At 37.4% G+C, this 15272-nt stretch overlaps 1 pseudogene; it reads right to left on the minus strand.

The window, feature by feature from the left end:
- Positions 1-6044: 6044 nt before the first annotated feature.
- LOC119819927 lies at positions 6045-6861 on the minus strand (annotated as a pseudogene).
- Between the last annotated feature and the right edge of the window lie 8411 nt (positions 6862-15272).

The following is a 15272-nucleotide window of genomic DNA, read 5'->3' on the forward strand; positions in this document are numbered from 1 at the left end:
GAATACTGAAAGGTTATATAGCCAAATTTGTGTAGTGAAAGGTCATAGATTTTTTAAATTATAAAATAATCACATAATCTCTATCTCTTTCTTTTACTATTCCTAAGCCCTCCCTATATCCCACCTTTCTTCTTTTTCATATTGATACCCTCATACATTGTTGTTACATTGTTGTACCTGAACACATAAATATAATCTGCTCTGTCTGTATGATGTTATCTGTTACATCGCAGGACTGATCACTTGGCATTGGATAAACATTTGGGAGCTCATCCCTTGGCAAGAGCATTTCTCCTGACCTCAGTATTCCCACTTGCCTGTAGTTATTGTTCATGACTAAGAAAACAAATAAATCCATTGACAAGATGGATTCCAATCAGAGAATTTTAAACAGATCTAAACAGAACTCTTGATAGAGTAAACACAAATGGGTGAGAAACAGTTAAAGAAATATTCAATATCCTTACCCATAATGAATGCAAATCAGAACCTTTGAGATTTCATCTTCTACGAGTCAAAACAGTCCAAGTCAATAAAAAGATGACATCTTATGCTGGTGAGGATGTGAGTTAGAGAGGACACTCATTCATTGCTAGCTGGACTGAAAACTTGTATAGCCACTATGAAAATTAGTGTGGCAGTTCCTCAGGAAACTGTGATTATCTACCCCAAGTTTCAGCTATACTACTCAAGCATATACTCAAAGGACACCATGTCCAACAGTGTAGATGCTTGTTAACCTGTATACATTTCTGTTCCATTCATAATAGCTGGAACTAGATGGAAACAACCTCAAGTCATATTTAAACACATGGTTCAAAACATCATTTGCATGGCTCCCTGAGGTGACAAGGGCAATGGACATCAACAGTCAAAGGACTATGGACTCAGACATGGTCATCTGCTGCAGCTTGAGCACAACATGGTCCTGTGGAGACAGCTCAGGATTTTCAGAGCACCATGGGCCCAGCAGCAGTGTGGTGCCCCAGTTCCCAGACTCTAAAAGAGCCCCAGGATGTGGTTCAGAAAATGAGACATTAAGATATTAAGACACTCAAACATTATCCAACAAACGTTTACTCACACTTCTAGCAAGTTAACAGACTAAAGCAATTCTGAAATAAAGCCTGGTAAAACCACTTCTTTTATTTTTTTTTTTTTGACTTTAAAGGTTGACTCAATTTACTTTAGCTTAGAAGATACAGAAATCATTGCTGTATGTAGTTTAAAAATAGCCCAATCTCATTTATATTCACAAACTTTTAGGGTACACATTAAAAATACAGTAAACGTATGCCTATCATGACTTTCTGTGAATCACGAACTAAACCAAACCAAAACATAAAATAATAAATCCCAAACTGCAGTAACTGAGGGTTCATTTCAGGACTGTTAAATACTAATTAGCTTCATTCACCTCCAGGGGTACCAAGGAAGTAAATGCGATGTTTCCATGGTTACGTAAATCACAGGAGAGAGATCCTCAACACTCTTATCTCTAAATTTTGTACAATTTAACAGAATCCCAAGGACTCAATACAGCCCTCAAATATTTCCTGTCACATAAAGAATACTTCAAATAGTTTGTCAGAAATTCGCTCAAAAGAACTTCCACAGTGACAAGTCTCTTCTGGAAAATGGCGTTATTATTATACAATGACCTGTCCCTTTAACAATAACTGCCTTAATTGTTCAGCAAAAGAACCCCAAAAGACAAAGGCAGTCATCAAATTTCAGCTGCCCAAAATGTCTCAACAGGATCCCAAATTGCTCAAAAGTCTAAAGACAATTTACAAGGCAACACACAGAATGCAACTCTTAGAGAGCGACTTGCCAAGTGTCAGATTCTCTCAACAACCCAGACAAGTCCAAACTCCCTTTTGTGTTTTAACAAGGAGAGGTAAATAACAGCTGATGTTGGTTGTACTGCAAAGATAGGAAAATCACTGGAGAAAAATGATACCAGCATTTCCTGAGAACTTTCGTCCTTCTCCTGTCCGTGACCAGTTCATTGCATTGACAGATACCCTCAAATATTCCTTTTGTCCCTCTGCAGTTAAAATTTTAGCAAACATTTTAACTATTTTCTGTTAATATCCTAAAAAGGTGTTGATTCCTAATACCTGTGTTCTTGCAAAGCCTTATAATTAAACATTGTCTGTTGACATTCTACAGACAGAGAACATCTGACCAGGGAATCTGAACAATATTTTGGATATATTAGAACATTTCTCACAGGACAAGTACCTTGTGCTTAAAGGTATGTTTCGTTTTTATTATTTTTTAAAGATTAGTTTTTTGGATTTTTTTTTGAGACAGGGTTTCTCTGTAGCTTTGGAGCCTTATTTTTGTAACCAGTTCTTGTAGACCAGGCTGGTCTCAAACTCAAAGAGAACCACCTGCCTCTGTCTCTGCCTTGTAAGTGCTGGGATTAAAAGCGTGCGCCACCACCACCTGTTAAAGGTATGCTTTAATAAGAGCAATTCCTTCTATACCTTTTAGTTACTCAGTTATCTGTAAACAGTCTGTGGGTACTAACTCCTCAAGATCTGTCTCTTATCACTTCCTTATATGGGAAAAAAATCAAAGCAACGGAGAAATTTTTGATTTCAGTGGAATAAACATAGTAGAATACAGATTATCAGATGGTTGAAGAGAAATGTGTTCAGACAATATTGTTTAAGGACAGGCATTATTATTTGGCATTAACTAAATGGGATTCAACCTCAGTTCTTATTTGCATTCTGTTTGGTATGCATGTTTTATACATAGGCACACTCTTTTTTTCTTTATAGTGTACTAAATATTTTTGTATGGCTTTTTTATTACTTTATAAATGATACCAATCAAAATTTTTACTTCCTTCCCTCCTCCCACTTCCCCCTGCTCCCCTACTCACCCTTCCCCCTTCCCCTGCAGTCCTAAGAGAGGGCAGGGTACCCTGCCCTGTGGAAAGACCAAGAACCTCCCCGCTCCATCCAGGCTTAGGTAGGTGTGCATCCAAAGAGACTAGGATCCCCCACCAAAAAAAAAAATAAATAAATAACAGTACATGCAGTAGAGACAAATCCCAGTGCCATTATCACTGACTTCTCAGTCTGCCCCAATTGTCGGCCACATTCAGAGGGTCCAGTTTGATCCCATGCTCGTTCAGTCCCAGTCCAGCTGGAGTTGGTGAGCTCCCATTAGCTCAAGCACAGTGTCTCAGCTGGTGGACCAACCACTCACGGTCCTGACTTCCTTGCTCATGTTCTCCCTCCTTCTGTTCAACTGGACCTTGGGAGCTCAGTTCAGTGCTCCAATGTGGATCTCTGTCTCTATCTCCATCCATCGCTGGATGAAGGTTCTATGGTGATATTCAAGATATTCATCAGTGTGACTATGGGACAAAGCCAGTTCAGGCCCCCTCTCCTCTACTGCCCAGGGTCCTAGCTGGGGTCATCCTCGTGGACTCCTGGGAACACCTCTAGAGCCAAGCTTCTTGCCAACCCCAAAATGGCTCCCTCAATTAAGATATCTCCTTCCCTGCTCCCATATCAGTCCTTCTTCCATCTCAACCATCCCACTCTCTCAAGCTCCACCCAACCCTCCCCTTCTCTCTTCTCTCTCCCCGTCCCCCTTCCCCCTATCCCATCCCCACCCCCACACTCCCAGCTTTTGCCTGGTGATCTTTTCTGCTTCCAAATTCCAGGAGGATCTATATATGTTTTTCTTTGGGTTCACCTTATTACTTAGCTTCTCTAAGATCACAAACTATAGGTTCAATGTCCTTTGTTTATGGCTAGAATTCACTAATGAGTAAGTACATACCATATTCATCTTTTTGGGTCTTGGTTATCTCACTCAGGACAGTATTTTCTAGTTCTATCCATTTGCATGCAGAATTCAAGATGTCACTGTTTTTTACCACTAAGTAGTACTCTAATGTGTACATGTGCCACCCTTTCTTCATCCATTCTTCCATTGAAGGGAATCTAGGTAGTTTTCATGTTCTGGCTATTACTAATAATGCTGCTACGAACATAGTTGAACAAATGCTTTTGTAGTATGATAGGGCATCTCTTGGGTATATTCGTAAGAGTGGTATTGCTGGATCCTGAGGTAGGTTGACTCCCAATTTTCTGAGAAACCGCCACACTGATTTCCAAAGTGGTTGCACAAGTTTGCATTCCCACCAGCAATGGATGAGTGTTCCCTTTACTCCACATCCTCTCCAGCAAAGGCTATCATTGGTGTTTTTGATTTTATCCATTCTGACAAGTGTAAGATGGTATCTCAAACTTGTTCTGATTTGTATTTCCTTGATAGCTAAAGAAGTTGAACATGTCCTTAAGTATCTTTTGACCATTTGAAATTCTTCTGAATTATTTTTTGATGCATACCTTTCTAAGCCTGGATGTAGTGGGGAGGGCCTTGGACTTCCCACAGGGCAGGGTAACTTGCCCTCTCTTAGGACTGGAGCGGGTGGGGGAAGGGTGTGGGGGAGAGTGGGTGGGAAGTGGGAGGAGGGGAGGAAGTGGAAATTTTGATTGATATTACTATAAAGTAATAAACAATTTATGTTAAAAAAAGGAAAAATAAAGACTAATATGTGAATTCCTGTCAATCTATATTAGAGGGAAATTTGTTAAAACAGTTTCAAAGAAGAGAATTCCTATTAAACAAAAAGTAAATGAAAATGGATTTTGTTTTTTATTTTTGAATTTACTTTTTATATGTGTGGGTGTTTTTCATATATATGTATATATGTCTTGCTTTCTTGGTGCCTACAGAGACCAGAAAAGCACCTTGAATCACCTGGAACTAATGTAACAAGCAGTTTTGAAATGTCATGTGGGTACGAGGAATTGAACCTGGGTCTTTGTGAGGAGCAGCCAGTTCTTGTAACTGCTGGGCCATCTCTCCAGCTCAGAAAGTGACTATTAAACAATCTTTACATTGTTCGTGGTTAGAAAATGCTTGTTAAAATCTAGTGAGAATCCTTTTTTTTTTTTTTTTTTTTTTTTGCATGATAGGTTGACAGGGACATACTTCAATGTATTCTTCTGGTCTGTGTTACATTGGCACCACCTAAAGTAGAATAACACTGGAATTCATCAAAAATTACATTGTAAATGTCTTCTTAATAAAAAAAAACTTCCTTTTGGATAAATTGAAATTAGTCATATATAAATTGTTCTGGTTTAATTTCTGTTGCTATGATAAAGAGCATGACCAAAAGCACCTGAGGAAGCTTATATGTTAGAGTCCATCATGAAGGGATATCAGGATAGAAACTAAGGCAGAAACCTGAAGGAAGGACCTAAACAGAAGCCATGGAGGATCACTGAGCAGTTTTTTCTTTAGCTTGATAAGCTTACTTTCTTATACTACCCTGGACTGCCTGGCCAGGTATGTATGGCACCGCCCATAGGAGCTGGACTCGTCCACAATCAATCATAATCAAAAACAGTTCCACATGCTTGACTCGAGGCCATTGCATGGAGGTATTTTTTTCAGCTGAGGTTTCTTCTTCTCAGATTGCCCAAGCTCATGATAAGTTGCCAAAAATATAAGCAAGGGACGGATGCCCAAAAGTGGGTTTATGGAATCATTTGTCAATTCATTTTTGTTTTGTTGTGTTTGGAGGAGTTGTATTATCCTGACAGGTATTACCATAATCAACACATTCTTTTATGTTCCCACTAAACAATGTGCAAATGTCTCCTTTACCTTAATCCTCACATATCTCTGTTACTATAAAAAGGTATTTACTTCAACTTATTTTACTATTGTGTGTGAGAGAGTATACAGAGCACAGAGTCATAGATAGACAGACATGGATGTGGATTTCATGTGCTATGGCTCACATATGGATGTCAGAAGACAACTTGCAGAAACTGGTTCTCTCCTTCCACCCTGTTCATTTTATAGGATTTTTCGATAATTTTATACTACATTTATAGGTGTTTTCCCTGTGTCTGTGAGTCATAATTGTGCCTGGTACCAATCACTTGTATGTCATTCTGTAATTATATTTATGTACAGAAAACTCAGCAGTACATTTAACTCAGTTTAGTGACGAGTTCTTTGGCCTTTGCCTTTTCCAGCTTGGCAATCCGAGCCACAGATTTAGGACCTAGGCAGGACCTTGCCTCCCCAGTGGCGGCGGCGGATCTCATTATATCTGTTGTTGTAGTTGGTCCTACTAGCTTCCACCAGCTTGGCCAGAACACCCTTGTCTTCCGAGTTAACCTGTGTGAAGGCAACAGTGGTGCATGTCTTCCTATGGACCAGCCACCCCAGCCTGGCCTTTCCCTTGATGATGCAGTAGGGGACCCCCATCTTCTGACACAGGGCAGGTAGGAAGACTACCAGCTCAATGGGGTCTACGTTGTGAGCAATCACCACCAGCTGAGCCTTCTTGTTCTCTACCAAAGTGGTGACTGTATTGACGCCTGCTCGAAGGACAGGTGGTCTCTTAGTTGGGACATCCCCTTTGCCGGCAGCTTTCTTCTCAGCACGGGCCAGTAGCCTTTGCTTCTTCTCCTGCTTTGTCTCTGGCCTGTACTTGTTGGCAAGTTTAAGCAACTGGATAGCTGTTTGCCGGTCCAGGGCCGGGGTGAAGTGCTTAATGGCAGGAGCAACTTTGAGCGGCTTATAGAGGATGGCCCTCTGCTGCTGCAGCCTAATGTAGCGGGGCCATTTGACAAAGCATGTAGGATCTCTCTTGGGCTAGATGTCCTGACCAATGCCAAAATTCTTAGGCATCTTCTCAAACAAAGGATTCACCACCTTCTTTGCCTCCTGCTTCTTCACGAAGGCGGGGGCCGGGGCCACCCCCTTGTCCTTCTTTCCCTTGGGCATCTTGCCGGGCTGGAGGAGAGAGAAAGAAAAAGGGTATTGTCATTTGTATGTCTTTTTTAAGTGCTGATGAACAATATTTTCAACACAGGAGCAAGAGACAAGGAAATTATCACACAAATTAGATAAATTGCTATACACATAATATTACAAAGCATTAAAATTAAATAAGACACACACATAAAATAAAATATTGGACAGATAAATGCTATGACAGAAACACAGTGGCCTTTCACCCATACATGAGATGAAGATAAAAATATTTTGAAATGTTTCACTAAGGTAAGCTCCTAGGAAGATCTTGATCTTTGTGGTCAATACTGTATCTCTTGCAAGACCTGCTGAAGTTTTCAGATAATATCTTAGTCAATAGTAAACTATTTTAGAAAGATGGACATTTACAGTTGTGATTATAACTCTTCATAATGTTTCCTTGGTGAATGAATTATGTACTTTTGTTAAGCCCCGTAGAAAGCAAATCCATCATTGTTCTACCCCTTGAGAGTTCACTCAATATGTGTTTTAAATAAAATCCAGTATTACTAAGGGACTTCTTTATCAGGGACATTAATGCTGATGGTTTTGTCCAATCAAAAAGAAAGAAGTACTGTTTGGGAGACACGATGTAAGCCCCTCTACCAGCACTAAAAAGTTCTAAATTAACTTTTAAAATTCCTTTTATTCCATCTTAATGTTTTAATTAGAGTACCACAGTTGTGAGGAGTGTGAGATGAGGCATAATAGAAAGCCTTGATGGAAAATTATGAGTAGAATAAACTTATTCAAAGCATTTGATAGGTAAAGCCCAGCAAATTCAAAACTGTACTTCTCAAGGACTAATTTTCCTTAAGAGTCAGAACAGGTCCAGATTGGCAGTCTTGAGGAGTCGGGATATGCCAACATGTCAGCACATCTCATAGTAGGAAATTGGTCTAGCACATGACTGAAATATATGCATGGTCTTTATAGGTTCAGGGTAAAATATTGCAAACGTCAAGCTCTCTTCTCTACACTGACTATATGATTGCTCAGAAAGATGCATTTTCCCAAGCCCATGTTTTCACATATGTATAATCCTATATCTGGAATTTTTTGTTATAATTCTGCTATTTTTAGAGTTGTCAAACATATATACACATAGACACACACATTTATTTATTTGATGTTTGTTTAATCCTTTCCCACCTCATAGATTATGGTAAAAACTATACTCTATACCATTTAATTAAACTAATCTTTGCAAGTATTAAAAACAGAAAAAAAAGAATTAATAAATGAATTACGAGTTGCTCTTATTTCCTGAAAAAGTGTGCTATATATGTTGATTTACTTGTTTTTGGCAACAAGCAAAATAGAAACAAATTAAGAAACCAGTGAACTTGATTTTTCTTTTGTTTTGTTTTTGATCCTCATACATACCAAAGGAAGACTGTAACATCAGTGGCTTAGTTTTTCCAAAATGAACTGAAGATAATTTATAAATCATCACAATAATCCAGGTGATAACAATCCTAAAATGGTAAGTGCCTACTTATCTTATGCAGGTTTTATTTGATTTTAATCACAAGAATTAGCCTTTAAGCTGCATATACTACCCTGGCATTCCAGTTTCTTAGAAACAAAATCTCCATGCCACATTTCATAGCACAAACTACCATTTACAAAGGAGAGGCACAAGTCAAACAGGCTGCTCCAGTAGACCAGTGTTAGCAGGAGAGCAATGTTAAGGAAACTAATTTTTATCACCTGTTTGCCTTTGAGAGTTGGTGCAAAAGTTTAGGAAGCATGCTTTCAAAACATACAAAACAACCACAAACTTATAAAAACACAAAATTTTAACAGTTTGTTCTCTACCAAGAATAGTATCACATTTGGATTTTTGATCAAAAATCCTGACAGTTTCAACAGCTACATTGGTTGGGATCTGTACTAGATGGTATTAGCAGACCTTCGTAGACAGGATTCTTTTGTTTGTTTGTTTGTTGTTTTGTTTTTGTTTTTTAAGACATGTCTGAATGTCTGGATCTTACTCTGTGTAGACTGTAAACCAGGCTGACCTTGAGTTCATGAACATTCACTTTCTGCTATTCCTCATGTGCTGGAATTAAATGCCTGAACCAGACAACAGGCTTGAGTTAGGCCTTTTAAAACACTGATTACAAAAATCTCAAAAGTCTGCTTTGAAGAAATTTGTAAATTCCTGTGATACCTCTAACATCTGATTTTTATTATGCTAGAGTATTCAATTAAACAAATGATTACATAAAATGGATAGTTTCTCTTTATCATCTACTTTTCATCTGTTTTCTCAACAGTAATGAGCTCTTGTTAGTCACTTGCATCTAGTTTGAGTTGGGCAACGGCAAACTGTCTAATCTTGGTAGAATAAGAACATCTTCCATTTTTAATGTGGTGGATGTTGGTCAGTGGAAGCTTTTAGAACTATCCAAACATCCTGGACTACCAGGCATTCATGATAAGCTGTATAGCATATAATTATTGAACCATATGCTTATAGGCAGGGGACAACTTAAAGGTTAGTAATAAAAATCATGACAAAATGATAGGAATTTATGAGTTAGATTAGGAGGCATCAAAGCTTGGTTGATGAATGAAAGATAGCTAAGAAATGATATAATTGCTTATCTGGAGTTTTAGAGAAACATCACCCAAAACCTAAAAAACAGAAGCATATGTGTATTGAAATAACTCAAAAGTAGATCTGACTAATATTCATACGGCAGTAAGACAGGGTTGAGTGGTAGCTTTGCTTACACAAGTGTTTGCACATGGAACAGCATCAATGTGTCACTGTCCCAACTTCATGGTTTTTTTTTTTTTTTTTTTTTTTTTTTTTTTTTTTTTTTTGCCCTGCCACTGAGTCACATGGGTACAGGGCCATCCCCAGAAAGCATCCCTCTGAAGAAATCAGTTTCCCTCATGAGTCCTCATAGGTTTGTATTTCCGGAGTATCATTCTGACTTTCACGCCATTGGACCTTCTGGTATCATAAAAGCTAGCCAACAGGGAAGAAGAGTCTTCCAGGTCAGGATCACACGGATTTGTCCATTTTCTGTGTCTAGTGCATGGTGTCTTTAATAACTGGGTCTTCCTGTCTGTTGGATTTCTGAGACAACATAAAGAGACAGGAGGCAGAAAGAGATCAGCGTCTGAACCTCAGCAGACAGGACGGTGTTTATTAGCACATAGAGCAAGGGGCAGCCTCTCTCCCATTGGAAATGGAGGACTTTTCCAGGGAAAATGTTGCTATAACCCTTTATAGAGATGGGACGAGGGCCTTGGGAATTAGGAATTTGTTGTGGGCACAGGGGGCTATGAGTATATAAAGCCTGTTCCTAATAAGTCTTATAAATAAAATCCAGGGGTCAGATATTGGGGTAAATGCCTGAAATATCAAAGAATAGGAGCAGCCGCCGGTTACTTCCTTACTCTTTTGTTCCACAGTCGGAAAAGCTTGAGATCTGGTCTCAACTCCACCATATCACTTCCTGTCTCCACCTCCCCTCTGGAGTGCTGGGATTAAAGACATTTGCCGCCACTTCCCAGCTTCCATGGTTAACTAGTGGCTAACCCTACCCTCTGATCTTCAGCCAAGCTTCATTTGTTAGAACACAAACAAAATATCACACAGTAACGAGTATTTCCTCCTGAAATTGCTTGCCCAAGGCAAGACAGTAGACAAGGGCTGTTCCAATAGGTATTCCTTTCTAGATTGATTGATAAATGCTGAGCAAGGTCATCTGTGACCTCACGAAAATCCTGTTTTACAGCTACTGCCTATTGTTTACCATCAAGTTCCAGGAGGAAATCCTAGCAGAGCAATGGCAAAACCTGTACTCTTTGGAGGGTCTCTGGTACCCACATAACCAACAACAGGAAGGAAGTATATCTCACCCAGAAATAGGTTTTTGTTTGACAGCCTATGGCTTCTGAGAGGGGCATTATCCCTCCATGTAGGATATCAATCTCCATTCAAGGTTTTAGTTTCTTCTTTTTAAAATCTGTTTTTGGGTGAGTTTATAAAACAGTAGACTCCATGGGCTCTTTCCCTATAGACCCTGCAGTGTTACTTGTTTTTCCATCTGCACACTTCTATGCTCCATGCTTTTATCCCCTTTCAACCTTAAAACTTACCCTTTTCCTCATCCAGTTCTAAGACAAGCAACAACATAGAAGCCATAATTTTAAAAATCTCCCATCAAATAAAATCTAGCATCAGGTGGACCCAGTATGGTTTTCTATCAGACAGTCAAAGAACAAATCCAAAACTACTCAATTTATTCCGTAAAATAGAAAAGAAGGAACATTTTCAAACTTTTTTATCGGCCTAGTGTTATTTTGACATCAAAAATCCCAGGAAGCGAGAGAAAGAGAAAGAGAGAGAGGGAAACTGAGCAAATTTCACTACAAACATAGATACAAAATTTCTCAATAAATTTGTTGCTATAGAATTCAAGGTCACATCCAAGAGAATATTCACTGTGAGCAAGTTATCTTTATTCTATGGGTTCAGAAATGATTCAAAGTACATGAATCTATATGTGTTGTTTATCACATATATAGATCCCAGGGCATAAACCATGTTTTCAATCTCAGTGTGTATAGAAAACTCCTTTAAAATATAACACTAATGTAAAACACTGTAATATGCTATCAGGATTTATTAATATCTTACTAATACCAAGAATCCTATTTTATGTAATACTTTATGTCATAAAAAAGGTAACACAAAATGAGGAAATGGAAAGGAAACAAGTAGGAAAGGAAGATTTCATGATTACACATGGGAGACTACAAAGATTCTACCAGGAAATGTCTAGATGCAAAAAACACTTTCATCAAGGTGGAAGAAAGCAAAATTAAAATTAAAAATCATCATTCTACAGATATAAAGCAAGCAAACTGATAAGGAAATCAAAGAAATTAGCCAGGTGGTGGTGGTACATGCCTTTATTCTCAGCACTCGGGAGGCAGAGGCAGGCAGATCTCTGTGAATTCGAGGCCAGCCTGGTCTATTAGAGCTAGTTCCAGGACAGGCTCCAAAACTACAGAGAAACCCTGTCTCAAAAAAAAAAAAAAAAAAAAAAAAAAGCAAACAAACAAAAAAGAAATCAAGGAAGTAATTCCACTCAAGATAACTTTTAAAAAATCAAACCAGCCAGCCAAACAACTCTTGAAATAAATCTACCAAAAGAAGAAGGACCTATAAAATTAAGAGTTTCACATACTGAAGAAAGTAATTGAATAAGAAGACAAAATCTCCTATTTTTTAAATTAGAAATTAGCAATTTCTTACACAGATATAGCAAGACTTATCTATCTATTATCTTGATAAAGAAAATCTGGGCTTCTTCTACTTATTGATAATGGCGGATAGTGCATTTACACAAGTTTTTATTTGAAAAAAGCATGTTTGACTTTGTGCATTTAATGATTACTAGTACTGTATCTCTTCAGAGATATATCCATAATTTTTACAATTTCCTTGGTGATGAGAATTTGATAAAGATAACCATCTAGTAATTTCCTTTTTCTTTAATGTAATGTGTCTTTTTCTGATTATATTCAAGAGAATTTTGTCTTCTTTGTTGTTCTCCTATCTATAGAGAGAAGTTTAAATAATTTAAATCTTTCTGTGAGCTCTTTGATCTGCATTTAAAATCCATTCTTCCAGAATCATAAGGTCATCAGAGGAAGTTTGCATTTCTAGGACACTAGAAAGGGAAATAAACTTCTTTGCATTTAAACTTTTTCATCAATAAAATGGAGACCATTACAAATCCCATGACACAAGTTTGAAGGTCAGATGAGTTAATACCATGTAAGACATGTAGCTTTGGTGCTGGCAAATTTAAGAGTCTCATTAACATTAACTATAATGGATACTATTATAGCTATATTAGCAATAATTTCGAATATATTGCTTTATTATATGAGTATATTAGTTATTATTAGCATAATGATTATATCTTATCCATTGTTTGGCTTTGTTGATCTCACCCATCCAAGTTCCACATCTGAATTAACTGAACCACATCTGTCCCTTAAAATCATAATTTCTCTTCTTCTCTTTTTCCTTTCAAGGACAAAAAAATAAGCACTTGGGGCTTCTAAACATTCTGAATTCGATTTCAACTCTGCATTTAATCAAGCTCATCAACTGCATATTTTGTCTTCTTCCCTTTATGCAGGTTAGCTCCTGGGGGATAAATTCTTTTTAAATCCTGCCTTGTCTGGAATGCCAAATGCTCAGTTCATAGCTATAACTAGCTAATAAAGTTCTTTATGTTGATGACTTTCAACTGTGGTTAAGTACAGTACAATACAGTAGATGTGGACAAAGTCTTTTGAGTTTCAGTGAAGCAGATAGGTCAGAACCACACCTCAGCTTTGGACTCCATAGCATCCGTAGGTCTCTGCTGTCTCAAAAGGGGAAATAACCTTCAGGTAGAGATACAGAATAACATTAATGGATTTAAGTGACCCTAATAATTGATTATGTGAACACACACATAAAGTTTTATTTGCTTTTTCACATTTTCTGACAAAACAAGCAGAACCAAAAATCATAGAAAGCTAAATGTCTAAACTAATTTCTCACTGATTACATCATCCAAAATTTTAATCAGAACCATTCACTTCTTGTAAATCTTTGTAAACGATATCATAAAAGACATAGAAATAGGTTAAACATTCTCTTGTTACAATTGTAGAGTAATTTATGTTCCTTCACTTTTAAGATGACATATGAATACTTTATTTCCTTCCTTCAATCTCTTCCAGGTATGCACATTCATTTTGATATTCTAACATGTCGCCTTGGTTTCTGAACATTAATCCTACTTTTGTGCATTAGTCTTAGTCTCTGCATAAAATAACACTGGAATGATAATATCATAAAAACCACAAATCAGTTGCACAGGCCTGAATCTATCAGTATTCTATCAGGGCAATTCTCTCCCCTGATGAAAAGGGAGGAGCACAGGATGAGGAAGTATCATGGCATGTGATCCTATTGGAACTTGTTCTTATGTGACAATAGAAGAGACGCATAACTTCAGGTTGTGTGTCGGATCACACTCATGACCTGCTGTGTGAAAGTAAAATGTTAGTGCATGTACATGAGGATATAAAATAGAAATGAAGAATTTCTACAAAAGGAATAATGAAAAATTTCCATGCGTAATATTAACAATTGTTCTACACTATCAAGTGTTAACATTTGACCATGTGGAAGAAATATTGCACGTTTTCTACCACATCAAAATTCTGACGTTTTTTAAAGACATTCTAGTATAACTTAAAATCTGTGCTCAGTAATTTCACCTTTGAAGAGGTACACTAAACACTATTTACAGCAGGAGATTTTTGTTCAGAAAGAACAACAGAATTACATAAAGCCTTACATACAATAGTATATCACATATGTCAAGTTGAAGATTACATGACAATTTTATGTTGAAATTTTATGGGTGAGACACCAAAGGGATACTTCCGATTAGCTCCTAGTTAAAAAAAAAAAAATAGCCACATGATTAGAAATTACTTTATTCCTTTTCTACAGTTTTGTTTAATTATTATATCTCTAAAAAATCAAATATTAATCATTAACATTAATTTATGTTTTACATGTTTGTAACTACAAAAGAACAAAATAAGAGTATAAGCAAATTAACAGGGACCATCTGCTTATCAATAACCAGTCTTTGAATGTCAAACATCCTTCTTCCCTACGTCCCTCCCTTTTTTCTTATGGTCTTCTCTTTCCTCCTCTCTCCTCCCATAGTTTTTACCTTCTTAACTCCCTCCCTTCTTCCCATCCTCCCTTTTTTCTTCTCTTCTTTCTTTCTTTCTCCCCTCTACCTTTTCCCCTCACCCTCCCTCTAACTCTGACCTCCTTATTTCTCTTCCATTGTTTTCCATTTTAACACAATGATCTCTATGACATCAAAACTCTTATTTTTATTTTGTGACAAGGACTCACTATGTGGCACTGACTGGCCTGTAATTTCCTGATGCATCAGGCTGACTGCAAACTCAAAAAGATCCACCTGCCTCTTGGGTGGATAATAAAGCCAAGCATCACTAGATCTGGGTATGAAAATATTTTTAAGCAATGGTGATACCCCAAGTTTTTCTTAATATGCCTTAGCCTGCTGGGGAAATAATGCTAAAAATATTCTAACTAAAATTTTCCAGTTTTTTCTTACTCTCAGATTCATAAGACAGTCTACAGTGTCCTAAACAGAGGTAGTAAGAGTATCTGAAATTATGTTTACATTTCTATAAAGGTGAGTTGGAGAGAGGAAGGAGAAGTTGTTGACATTCTCTAAAGTCATTTTATTCATGTATGCAATGACAAAAGAATAAATTTTAAAACTTAAGAAATAATTATTAAGCACGCCTAC

Source organism: Arvicola amphibius, chromosome 7 (genome assembly GCF_903992535.2).
Source record: "Arvicola amphibius chromosome 7, mArvAmp1.2, whole genome shotgun sequence".
Classification (NCBI taxonomy): domain Eukaryota; kingdom Metazoa; phylum Chordata; class Mammalia; order Rodentia; family Cricetidae; genus Arvicola; species Arvicola amphibius.